This window comes from Lissotriton vulgaris, chromosome 3_1, assembly GCF_964263255.1.
Source record: "Lissotriton vulgaris chromosome 3_1, aLisVul1.2, whole genome shotgun sequence".
In the NCBI taxonomy this organism is placed as follows: domain Eukaryota; kingdom Metazoa; phylum Chordata; class Amphibia; order Caudata; family Salamandridae; genus Lissotriton; species Lissotriton vulgaris.
Window position 1 is genome coordinate 1,217,278,312 of NC_141689.1, and position 12,742 is coordinate 1,217,291,053.

Sequence of the window (12,742 nt, forward strand, 5' to 3'; positions counted from 1 at the left end):
TAGGTTTGAAAAATAGCAGAAGTAAAACCTATACAATGGCTGTAGGGATGAATTTAGAAGCAGAGATCAAAGAAATGCAGAGTCACACTCAAAGAAGTTCACAGCAATAACATGACTTAAAAGATAATTAGAAAAGAACGGATACTGTATCTGTATGTTGTTGTAGTTGTCCTGTTGAATTTGGGAAGTTGCATGCATCCAACCATTCCTCTTATTAGCGGGACTCCTCCATTCCATCTGACACTCCGTCCATCAATGTTGGTGACCAGAAGACACCCTGTCCACTGCCTACCTGGCGGATGCTGAATTGCGGCTCGCTAATGTGAAGCCTGACTTCATCCTTTTTTCCCATTGCACAGGCTGAAACACGGTCTGTAATTATTGATGGAAAAACAGGAAGTGATATTAGAACACCACTGACAAAAAAATAAAAGGTATGTACGCTGTGTAGTGCAAAAAGTCACACTTTGAGTTTCCTAATAGACAGTACAATATTTTTGAAAGTGCGTACTCTGTCTGAGTCTCCTTTTGAAGGATAAATAGGTATGGGCCAATTCATTTAGCGGATCTTTCCCCTCAAGCTAGGTGTACTGTAAACTGTGGTTTAGAACAAAATTAGAACTTCCTAGCAGTGCTCCCAGACCCTTACTAAATCCAGTCGCAAAAATGTAGAAGACCCCCAATCAGATCTCAAAAAACGAGGCCTAGTAGAAAATGGTGACAAAACGTACTTTGAAAGTAAAGTAGGCCCAAATCCCCCCTTACCCACCATGGATTGTATTCAAACCACTTGCAAGCAAGCAAAAGTATCCATACCCAGCATTTCTCCAAGACTCGCAAACCTCCCCACAAACACCAGGAACCCCCACAAACAGCCCCCCGAAAACGGTAGAGTGAGCGAAATCTCAGAAAATGCAAAAACTTTTTCCCCAGGGATTGTCTCCAAAACACTTTCTTTCGGGTATTAGACCTTCCCAGCAATGGCCCCAGAACTGTCAACCCGGGCGAAAACAAGTTTAACACCCCCAACAAGCCAAAAGGCAAAACCCAGGAAAAGCCACACTTAGAAATCTTTTGGCCTACCTGGAATTCAGTCCAAATGCTATCTGCAGCTAGGCCCTAACTCCCCTTTTCCACCATGGATTTCCTGTAAAACAAATGCAATCAACATTAGACTGTGCCAGCAGTGCTCCCAGACCCCAAAACCCACCCACAAAAACCTGGAAGCCCCCCAAACAGCACCCCAAAGACAGGCAAGTGAGCAAAAACCCAAAAACGTTTTCATCATGGATTTGGTCCGAAACACTTGATTCCGATATTAGACCTTCCAAGCTATGCCCCCAGACCTCTGCAGCCACCCGCAAAAAAGCAGAACACCCCCAAACAGGCAAAAAGCCAAAATGGGCCTACCTTCAATTCTGTCCAAATGCGCTGTGCAGCTAAGCCCTAACTCCCCTTTTCCACCATGGATGTCCTGAAAAACAAATGCAATCAACATTAAACTGTGCCAGCAGTGCTCCCAGACCCCAAAACCCACCCAAAAAACCTGGAAGCCCCCCAAATAGCACCCCAAAGATAGGCAAGTGAGCAAAAACGCAAAAACTTTTTCTCTAAACCACTTTTATCCGGTATTAGACCTTCACAGCAAAGCCCCAGACCCGTCAACTCACCCGCAAAGAAGTAGAGCACCCCCAAAAGTGCCGAGTCTTTCTTCATTGGGCGTAATCCAGCCATCTGCTTTGAGGGAAATAGGAGTCTGGAGGAGGAGGATAGAGGAGCATGTTCTTGTGAACGTGTGAACCTGAGGAATGCAGACTGCAGCACCTTTAAATCAATAAGCAAATAAGTGAAGACAGTTCTGCTGATGGGCTTGTTTTTGTGATTAGGTGATTAAAGTTTTTATTTATATATATTTAGCAAAACAAAGAAAGACAGACACACAGGAATAAAAGTGAATAAGGACGAAAAAGAAAGTTAGTGATTCATTGACTCATTTTCAGGGCTCGATGTCAGGGAAGAAGAGCTCGTCCTCAAACTCTGCGAATTCAGACGGGAGTAGGTCAGTTAACAGTGAAGAACTTTCCTCATCTAAGTTGGTGTCCTCCTCGTCTTCTTCCTGCGTGCATTCTCGTATTTTGTAATCTGGTGGTATGAAGTGCTGATTCATCTTGATCATTGTTAACCTCTCCACATTTTTGGGCGAGAGGCGGGTCCTTTTGGAAGTTACAATGCCACCAGCAGCACTGAAAACACATTCAGAAGACACGATTGCGAGTGGGCAAGACAAGTAATGTATAGCCAGGTTGGTGATCTCTGGCCACACATCTCTTTTCCCATGCCAATACGCCAATGGGTCATGATGAACATAGACCTCTGTTGAGTCATTCAGATAGACCTGCACCATCGACTCAAGGTTCTCCAGGGTTGCTCCACTTTGCTTACTTTTTTCTGGGACCTTTTGAGAAGCAAACCCAAGCTGAGTTAGCCAATCCTCTTCTTCACACAATATTACTGTTGTGTCTGGTGCAGATGATACGGTTGCTGGTGTCGTTAAAATCTGAGAGGGAAAATCACTCACTTCTGCCACAGCCACAGATGCAGAAGTGGATTTTTTTGATTCCGGATGGCCTTCTGATGCTGATGTACTGCCTTTTCCTTCAATTTCCTGCCGTTCTCTTTCAAACCGAGTGGCTGACACAGCTAGCCAATGTTTGTACTTTGTAACATCTGCGTCATCAAAAGGAAAGAATACTCTGCCTGCCACTGCCTTTTTGTACCGTGGATCCAGAATAGTAGCAGAAATGTAATGCTGTTCTATGTGGATCTTTTCAAGATGTTCATCGCGAAGTAGGCGCTGTAATAACGTCTCCGCTGTTGGACAGGCCTCGTGGAAGGCCCGCTCCCTCCCCGCATGATAGGGCCCGGACACCGGCTCTCCCTGTATCCTCAGAAAGAACCATCCCGGCAACCCACCGAGGCAACCCACAACCCGTCCCCACCGGGACGCCTCCGCCCGCACACCCCGATATCGGCTGGCCCGGGCATCCATCAGCAGCATTGCCCCGGCCCAGCCGCCATCTTGGACACTGCACCACGAGGCCGCGTGGCCTCGGCTCGACCCCAACCCTGGGCCTGGCCAGGCCCCGACATCGAGGCACCACCATCCACCCAGGGGGTGAAGAGACCACTTGGCAGGTCAATGGGAGAAAGGAGTATCGATGGCTCTCCCCCGCCAGATGCCGATCGCCCCCAGCCTCCCCGGGCGCTGGCTCCACCCCCCTACTGGGTGTCTGGACTCCCTCATCCCGGACCTCCCGACCTCCAGGCGTGAGGGTCCGGACATCAAAGGAGGCCAGACCTATAACTGGGGCAGCTCCAGAGCAGGAAGGCAGTTGTATCCTGGAGTCGAGAGACACCTTGAAGAACTCATCCCTGACGGACTGCTGGTGCTGCCGCAGCCCTGCCTTGTGAACATCTCCGAAGCCTGCTGGCGCTGCCGCAGCCCTCTACATCGTGAACCATCGTCCAAGTCTGCTGGCGCTGCCGCGGCCCTCTACATCGTGAACCATCGTCCAAGCCTGCTGGCGCTGCCGCAGCCCTCCTTCGAGAACTATCATCCAAGCCTGCTGGCGCTGCTGCGGCCCTCCTTCGAGAACTATCATCCAAGCCTGCTGGCGCTGCCGCGGCCCGACCTTGCAGACCCCTAAGCTCGAGGATTGTGAGCTTTCATCTTGCCGCACCCGTACCGGACTGGTACCAAGACTGTCCCGCTACCCCTTCCCCTACAGAGACTAGAATTGAGAGGACCCTTGTGTCCAGACCTCACTGTATCGCTGATAACCTTGCTTCAAGAATCGTATATATAGAGTGTTGTCCTCAACCTTGTGTGGTGTCCATCTGTGGGGGGGAAGTTACTCGTCTGTACGATTGCTGGAGACGGCCCTCACTGGAGGCCTCTCCCCCTGACCTCGGCCGACCCTCCGGGTCCCCGTCTAACATCCGCCAACTCAAATGCTTCTTGCTTTCCATCTTTTTGAAACGTAGAAGACACCGCCTTCAGTTGGTGCCCTAGCATTGGCAACAATGGGATAGCTTTTCCCAAATTACAGTCCTCCCTTTCGACTGCACGCGTGACACCTCAAAAGGACGAAGCATGTCTGTCAGGCTTTTAACTAGCTGCCATTGCTCCACCTGTATCCTCAGGTCAATCATAGGTGTACCCAGTGTAAAGAAATACTGATCGACTACCGCATACTGCTCATACAGACGATCAAGCATGTAGAAGGTTGAGTTCCAACGTGTTACCACCTCCTGGATGAGTGCTTTCACTGGCACTTTACGTTCATATTGCAGGCACCTCAGCTGCTTCCGGGCCTTAAAAGAATGGTTGAAATGTGTGCACATTCTTCGGCAGGTGGTCAGTAACTCGTAGACTGGACTTTCTTCACTCAAGAATTTTTTAACAACCATGTTTATACAGTGCGCCAAACACGGCACTCTGAAATAGTTACCCTTATCCATGGCCTTAACTACATTGGCGCCATTATCCGTGGAAACATAACCAATCATGCGTTTTCTTGGGGACAGCCATTTAAAGACCTTTGTGTTAAACTCATGCAAAATGTTTTCTCCTGTATGATTTTTCTCCATGGCAAACATGGCTAGTGTTGCATGTTTCCGAGCAGCTTTATAAACTTTGTCAGAGTCAACACCTGCGTTTAGCTTTGCTGCAACCCCTGAAAAAGAGACCCAGTGTGCAGTGATGCACATGTAATCAACGGCTTGGCAACTGGTCCCCATTTCTGTTGTCAGATGTATAGCGTGAACAGCACTCTTCTGCAAAGCTGCCCCAATCACCTCCAGCACATCTTCATGTAGTGCTGGAACCGCAACTCTGGCAAAATAGAACCCGCCAGGAACCTTCCATTTAGGGCAGAGCGTTGCCACCATTTCAAGAAAACCCACCCCTTCCACAAAAGAAAAAGGGAGAAGGTCCAGCGCTAGCATTTTAGCCAGCTTATTGTTATACAGACGCGCCGTTGGGTGGTTGCGTTCAAATGGCGCATCTGAAAACAACATGCTTCTAACGGTGGGCTGGACCATTTTACGGGGTGATGATGACTTCTTCGACCCAGTTACGCTCAGTGATGATGAACTTTTTCGCATTGGTGTCTCACTCTCTCCCACACTCTTAGTGTGGCTCATATATCTTGCAGGGGGTGTGCTGCTGACAGGGGTACTGGGTGTAACTGAAGAAATGTTTGACGCTTCTTCCTCCTCGTCATCATCAGATGAAACATCAAGGGATACAATTTGTTGACTTGCAATTCGGGCTGCCTTGATCTCCCTTAGGTGCGCATGCCATTTGACAGTGTGCTGTCTCTCAAGATGACCTCTCTGGCCTCCGGTACCATAGTTGGTACCAAGCTTACCACGACTAACTCGAACCTTACAAATGGTACAAATGGCTATGTTTTCCCTTGTTGGGCTAACACTAAAGAAGTCCCAAACTGCGGACTACAAATGTCTGTGGGGGGCGGAGGAGGCGATACTGGGAATGCTAATGCCAGATGAAGTGAAGGATGTGTGTTGCCAAAATTTACTAAGTTGTGCACTTACAGCACCACTAATTGAGGAAATGGAGGTTGAGGTGGATGGAGGTCCCTTCTGGCGAGAAAATATGGAAGCTATAGGTGGTGGTGTACTAGTTAACTGCATTGGTGGTGGTCCCATTGACACGTCGCCAACATCATGCTCAGCAGCATTTCAGGATAGGGTAAAAATGTCTGTTTGCTGCATGCCCGCTGAGGCTGGAGTGACGTCTATGATGACTGCGTCGTCGTCGTGAGAGTCTTCATTAGCAGGAGTATACGCCACTTCTTGTTCAGCGTCATCATCACACTCCATAACTATGAGACTTTTGGGGACCTTCCTTTTACGCTTAGCTACCTTTATCAGATCATGGTGTGCCTCACTCTCAGACGGCACTGGTGGTTCCAAATTTTCATCCATATCATCAGAAGGAAGGGGGCTTGAAGAAGATGTAGACACCATCCTTGAGCTTTTCCTTGCTGGGGATCTGGAAGACAATGAATCATCAGGAGGAGTGGCTTCCTCAAATGATACCTCGGCTTGAATGTTGATTTCCTGATGTGCCCCTACTTCGGGAGGAACAACTATTGTGGGCACTTGTGCCGCTCCATGCACCTCTGCTTGCGCCTCCTCTCCTTCCACATGTACTTGGGCTTGTACTTGCACATGTGGTTGTTGTTGCGGCTGTGGTTGTTGAACACTCGTCAGATGAGTTACAACAACCTGTGTTGATTGAGGGATGCTGCTACTTTCTTGCGATGAGCCAACATCACTGGTCGATGGTGATTGAACAACTATACTGGCTGCCTCTGCAGCACTCAAGGGCTTGGACCTAAGTTGGCATGGTGGTGGTGGCTCTGAGCCCAATGGAGCGGAGGTGCTGCTCCCAGCTTGGTCCCCAGCAGACCCCGCTGCTGCTGCAGGCGTACTTTTTTTTCCCCAAAAAATGCGGCGGTCGACACACCAGTCTCCTTGGTAAATGGCGCCACTTGCTTCTTCTGCTCCTTACTGGCAACTTTCTTGCTAGAGGAGCTACGGGCAACTTTTTTTGGGGGCATCTTCTTCAGATGTCAGAACAGCAGGCCGCAGTTGTACAAGTTGCAGAGTTGTCTGTGGCCACACGTGACGTTTTGCTGCACACACCGCAGCAGGACTTGTTCCTGGCACTGATGAGGAACGATGAGGCTGATGATTCGTCTTTCTGCACCTAAAAGCAAACGAAGCCAGAGGAACATCAGTTAAATAAATGTTGCATATGTAGCGCTTCAATTAATAGTTCCCAAGTAAGAATTTTTATTATACCCACCCCCCAAAATGGAAAAACCAATAAAATGCACCACTGACAGAGTACCCCTGGGCATAATGGATGAAAGCATGGTAGACTGGGTGCAGGCCTATGGCACAACAAAGCACACTGCCTGGCTTCAAAATGGCCCCTAGAACCCGACCCACATGGCCAGGCCCTGCCTGGACCAGGCTTCAAAATGGCCCCCACCCTCATGGACAGGCCCCAACACCACCCCAAAAAATCGAAAAACACATAAAAATCACCACAATCCAATTCCATCCATGCCCTCAATGATGTTAACATTCAAGACACCCCACAGAAAGACTAGGCCCATGCAACACTGAGTAACCGTGGGCATAATGGATGAAAGCAAGGCACATTGGATGCAGGCATACGGCACAAAGCAGACTGCCTGGCTTCAAAATGGCCCCTTGACCCCCACCACATGGCCAGGCCCTGCCTGTACCAGTCCTCAAAATGGCCCCCACCCACATGGCCATGCCCCATCAACACCCCAAAAAATCGAAAAATACATAAAAATCACCACAATCCAATGCCATCCATGCCCTCAATGATGTTTACATTCAAGACACCCCACAGAAAGACTTGGTCCATGCACCACTGAGTACCCCTGGGCATAATGGATGAAAGCATGGCAGACTAGGTGCAGGCCCATGGCACAACAAAGCACACTGCCTGGCTTCAAAATGGCCCCTAGACCCCCACCCACATGGCCAGGCGCTGCCTGGACCAGGCCTCAAAATGGTCCCCACCCACAAGGACAGGCCCCAACAACAGCCACAAAATCGAAAACCACACATAAATCACCACAATCCAATGCCATCCATGCCCTCCATGATGTTTACATTGAAGAGACCGCACAGAAAGACTCAGTCCATGCACCACTGAGTACCCCTGGGCAAAAGGCTCCAACAACAGCCAAAAAATTGAAAAACACACAAAAATCACCACAATCCAATGCCATCCATGCCCTCCATGATGTTTACATTGAAGAGACCCCACAGAAAGACTCAGTCCATGCACCACTGAGTACCCCTGGGCAAAAGGCCCCAACAACAACCAAAAAATCAAAAAACACACAAAAATCACCCCAATCCAATGCCATCCATGCCCCCAAACAAACAACATCAACTTACTTGTGAAATTTCTAATCCAAAAGTGATCCAAAGAAAGTCAAATAGGCCTCAAATCCAAATATCCAGCAGCATCCACAAAAAGTAATCCTTCCAGGTCAAGATCCAAATCAAAGTGACCAGGACATGAAGAAAGCACTGGGAGGAGCCTGCTGGACAGGAACAGGAAGTTGGAGACTGTGGGGCACTTCCTTCCTCCCACCCCTCCAAAATGGACTCCTTGCAAAAAAAAGTGCAGGCAAATGTCAACCTGAGGAGTTATTCTGATAAAAATCATCATTTTCAGAAGGTTTATGCTGCCTGCTGGTGGGTTTCTTGTGCAGAACTGCAAATTTTGCAATTTCGCGAGTGCGAGATTGTTGCTGCCCGCCGCATCTACGAGTTCGCAATTGTTTACTCCCGCGATACGTGATCACGAGCCTTTATGACGTACTGGCAATGACAAACTCTCGCTGTGCAAGGTGGCGAGCCGCGATAACGTAATTGCGGTCGACAAACTCCCGCGGGATCACGCAGCAAGATCCAAAATGGCGCAGCACATGCAAACATGGAGAAAAACAACTCTTCAAACGCTGAATGACGGTAAGTGAACGCCGCGCCGCAATATTGTATTTGTCAAGCGCGACTAAGCAAAAAAATCCAGTGCGCGCGAATTTTCGAATTGTCGGCAAATTCGCGAGAATTCGCAGATTGCGAATTTGCCAAAAATCCGCAAATTCCGCGAGCGGAACGGATTTTACGCTCATACTTAATCTGGATGGCGTTGTCATAGACTATATCCAACTGTATGAAAGAAAAGAATAAGCAACAAATAATGAACCCTATTCACTTGCAAATGTGTCATAGGCACCTATGTAATATAAATCCTGAAACATACCCTGCTGTGAATTAATACTGCTTTAAATCCAGCCAGGTTGCACCTCATACATTACTGTGTATCTTGGTAAAATATAACACATGAAATGGCAGCGAGATGATAGTCATGAATAACTACCGTTCAGGTAGTTCGTGGGAAAACATGCAGGGTTACGTCACCCCTAAAGGAACCCAAAATAAACAGTACCTCTATCGCCTTCCTGAAGTCAGTTACAGGTGTGTTCAGCCTTTTGCGCAATTGTCCTCTGCACAAGCGTAACCTCAGCTCACCAGGACCGGACATGGCCGACAACGCTTTCAAAAAGGCCAAAAACTTCCTCTGCATGAGCTGCAAATGCACGCTCTCCAACGGAGGACACAAAGTGCAACAACGGCTGAAATTGCTGTACGATTTCCTTTAAAGGTCAGAGCAATAATTAATCTTGAGGCAGTTACACACCAGACGCAGGCTCTCCAACGGAGGACCATCCGCTAATGGTTGCCAATGAACAAACCTTCCTCCACATGAGCCGCTGCCACAAGCTCACCAACGGCGGACTAAAGGGCCAAAATACCGTACAATTAGACAAAATCTCCTTCGCATGAGACGCCGGCTGCGCTTGCCAAGGAAGGAGTTTGTTTAACAGGTCGGGTAGGGGAATCAAGGAACAAGAACAACTGCACTTCTCTCCAAGGTAATCTCCAATACACCAAGAATTTCCGACACGGTTTCCAGTTACGGGGGCACTAAGTAGGATTGCCTACGACATCAAAAAACATGCTTCTCATGGCATGATGGGAGATGTAGTATCTCCTAAGGATAGGAGCGTATCATAATGTTGCGCTCTATTCAGGTGCACATAACACCCTCACCTAACAGGTAGGTAGCCATCTTGCTTGGGAGGCTTGTTTGGGGGTGGGAGGCCTGTACCATGACTCCCACCATGCCCCCTGTCCCACACCCCAGCAGCATGGAGCCCTCCTCCACCCAGGAGCATGTGTCAGCAATTGCATTGTTCACCCTCACCTAACAGGTAGGTAGCCATCTTGCTTTTGGGGGCTTTTTTGGGGGTGGGAGGCCTGTACCACAACTTCCACCATGCCTCCTGTCCCACACCCCAGCAGCATGGAGCCCTCCCCCACCCAGGAGCATGTGTCAGCCATTGCACTGTTCATCAAACATACTTACAGGTAGGTAGCCATCTTCACAGTGAGGGTTGTTTGGGGGAGGGAGGCCTGTACCATGACTCCCACCATGCCCTCTGTCCCACACCTGAGCAGGGTAGAACCCTCCCCCCACACCACCCAGAAGCACTTGGAAGCCATTGCAGTACACCAAACAAACTTACAGGTAGGTAGCCATCATCACTGGGCTGGCTGTTTGTGGGTGGGAGACCTGCATCACTTCACACAGCACCAATTGCATGCAATGCATCGATACCTTACATGTATGAGTAATTGATATTCCTCTGCACCATGTAATTACGTCCAGTATTGCACTTAATAATAATAGTGAAGATCTCTCAGTTGTGTAGTGTACACACAGTCGATGACATGCAGCTGACAGAATACTTGCACAGTGCCCAGCACTGACCATTCCCCATCTAATCCACAGGTGATGAAGAACTCACTGCTGAGGACAACAACGAGCAGCAGAGTCAGTCTTCACCCCCGGTACAGGAACTCTCGGATGTTGAGTCCCAGGATAGTTTGGACGATGAGCTGCAGGTTGGCCCATCTGGTGTGCAAGGGACCAACAGGTCCCAGGCCCTCATCCTCCCCACCACCACGTCTGCTGCAACAACAACAGCACAGCAGCCCCCTGCAGTCACGGCCTGTGCCTCCACTGCTGCCACCTCTACCACCACCACCACCAGTACCACCTGCAGCACCCTCCCTGTTCCAAGGGATGACCGCAAGCGCCTTGAGACTCTCTGGGTATATAGGGCGCTATACAAATTTCAAACTTGAACTTGAACTGTGGAGGGCAGGGAGAGTGTGCGTGGACCCACAGTGGCAAGGCAACAGGTCTGTGGCAGCAGGGCAGGTAGGAGGGCCAGGACCACCCCCAGACCTCAGGAGGTTGGCACACCATCAGTGGACCACTTCACCAGAGTCATCAGGGCATATGAACAGGTCTAGGGACAAAGTGGCCGGTCTGACAAACTATTTACGTGAGCTCATCCTGCTGATGAGGTCCATCGACACGCATTGGACAAATGGAGGACCTCATGGCCCAGCAAGTGGCGTTACTGAGGGACAGGTCTGGGTCCCAAAAAACACCTCCGCCCCCCTCTGTTGTGCTGCATGATGACAGTGCACTATCCTCCCCTGCGGTCACAGTGAGGGGTGAGTGTCCAGATGCCACTGGCCATGCAGCAGGCCCCTCCCACCAAAGCGATCAAGGGTGCGTCCAAAGAAGAGCCTGGGAGTCTCTGGAGGCAAAGCATCTGCCACACACCAGTCACGGAGCCAGCCCTGATGGCAACCCTCTTCCCCACTGCATTGACTGTTTGGACTGTCCTTCCCCACACTGCCTTGTGAATGGCACCTGTCTGTTGGACTGGATCACCACATCTATGTGGTGTCTACTCTTGCATCTCATTTACCATGACTGTCAACTCACTGCTCCATCACCATCTTCATGTAAATATGCCCGCACCCCTCGCATGTCAACTTTGTAAATAAACAACTTACACACTTCAATTGGTGCAGCTTTGTCTTTAGTGCAATATTTACAGTGTTCAAAATGTCCATGATGTATCTCAAAGATGCACAGTATGTAGGCCTGGATAATTTTGAGGCACCTAGGGAGACACAAAAGAACAACAGTCACTGGCGTTAGTGTGGCATCACAGACATACCACTACACCAAACATCCACATAAGTCTACAGGCAGACAACACAATGTGCAACAAGTGTCAACAAACAGAGTTCTGTGTACGTTCACATGTGAAATGTCACTGCCGCATTTACACACACGGGTGATTCAACATGTGCCTGTCTGTACCATCCGCACAAAGCCCTTCACAACAACAGCAATCACACCAGACAATGTACAAGTCGTACCTCGTCACCCACCTTCAAGTGAAGTAGCGGGTGATGAGCTGTTGACGTATGTCAACTCCTTACTCCTCTCCAATGTCCTCATCACTGGACTCAGGGTCCTGAACAGGCGGTGGCCTTGGGTCCTCATCATCATCCAGGAGCAGGGGAATTCCCTTGTGAATGGCTATGTTGTGGAGCATACAGCATGCCACAATGATCTTGCAGACCTTCCCAGGTGAGTATGACAGTGCACCTCCAGTCCTGTCAAGGCAGCAGAATCTTGACTTGAGCAGGCCAAAAGTCCGCTCAATGACACGTCGGGTCCTGCCATGGGCCTCATTGTACCTGACATCTGCTGGTGTCCTGGGATTCCGTAGTGGGCTCAGCAGCCATGGACGGCTGGGATATGCAGAGTCACCTGTGAATGACAAACACACATTGCAATGTTGCACAGGCAGAGGGCAGCAGGTCACACACACAGCACGCCATATCACTAGGCATACTCAACCACAATTCAAGCACGCTCAGGAAGCAGATTGGCCATCATCCGGGGCACCATGCTGTTCCTCAGGATGTACGAATCATGGGCTGAGCTGGGGAATCTTGCACACACATGTGATATGGTCATGTCCACAAGGCACACCACCTGCACATTGATTGAATGATAATGTTTACGATTTCTGAAAATGTGCTCACTCGCATGTGGTGGCACCAGACCGACATGGTTGCAATCGATGGCACCAACAACATGGGGGATGTGCCAAAGGGGATAGAAGTCATCCTTCACACCGGCCAATTCAGCTAC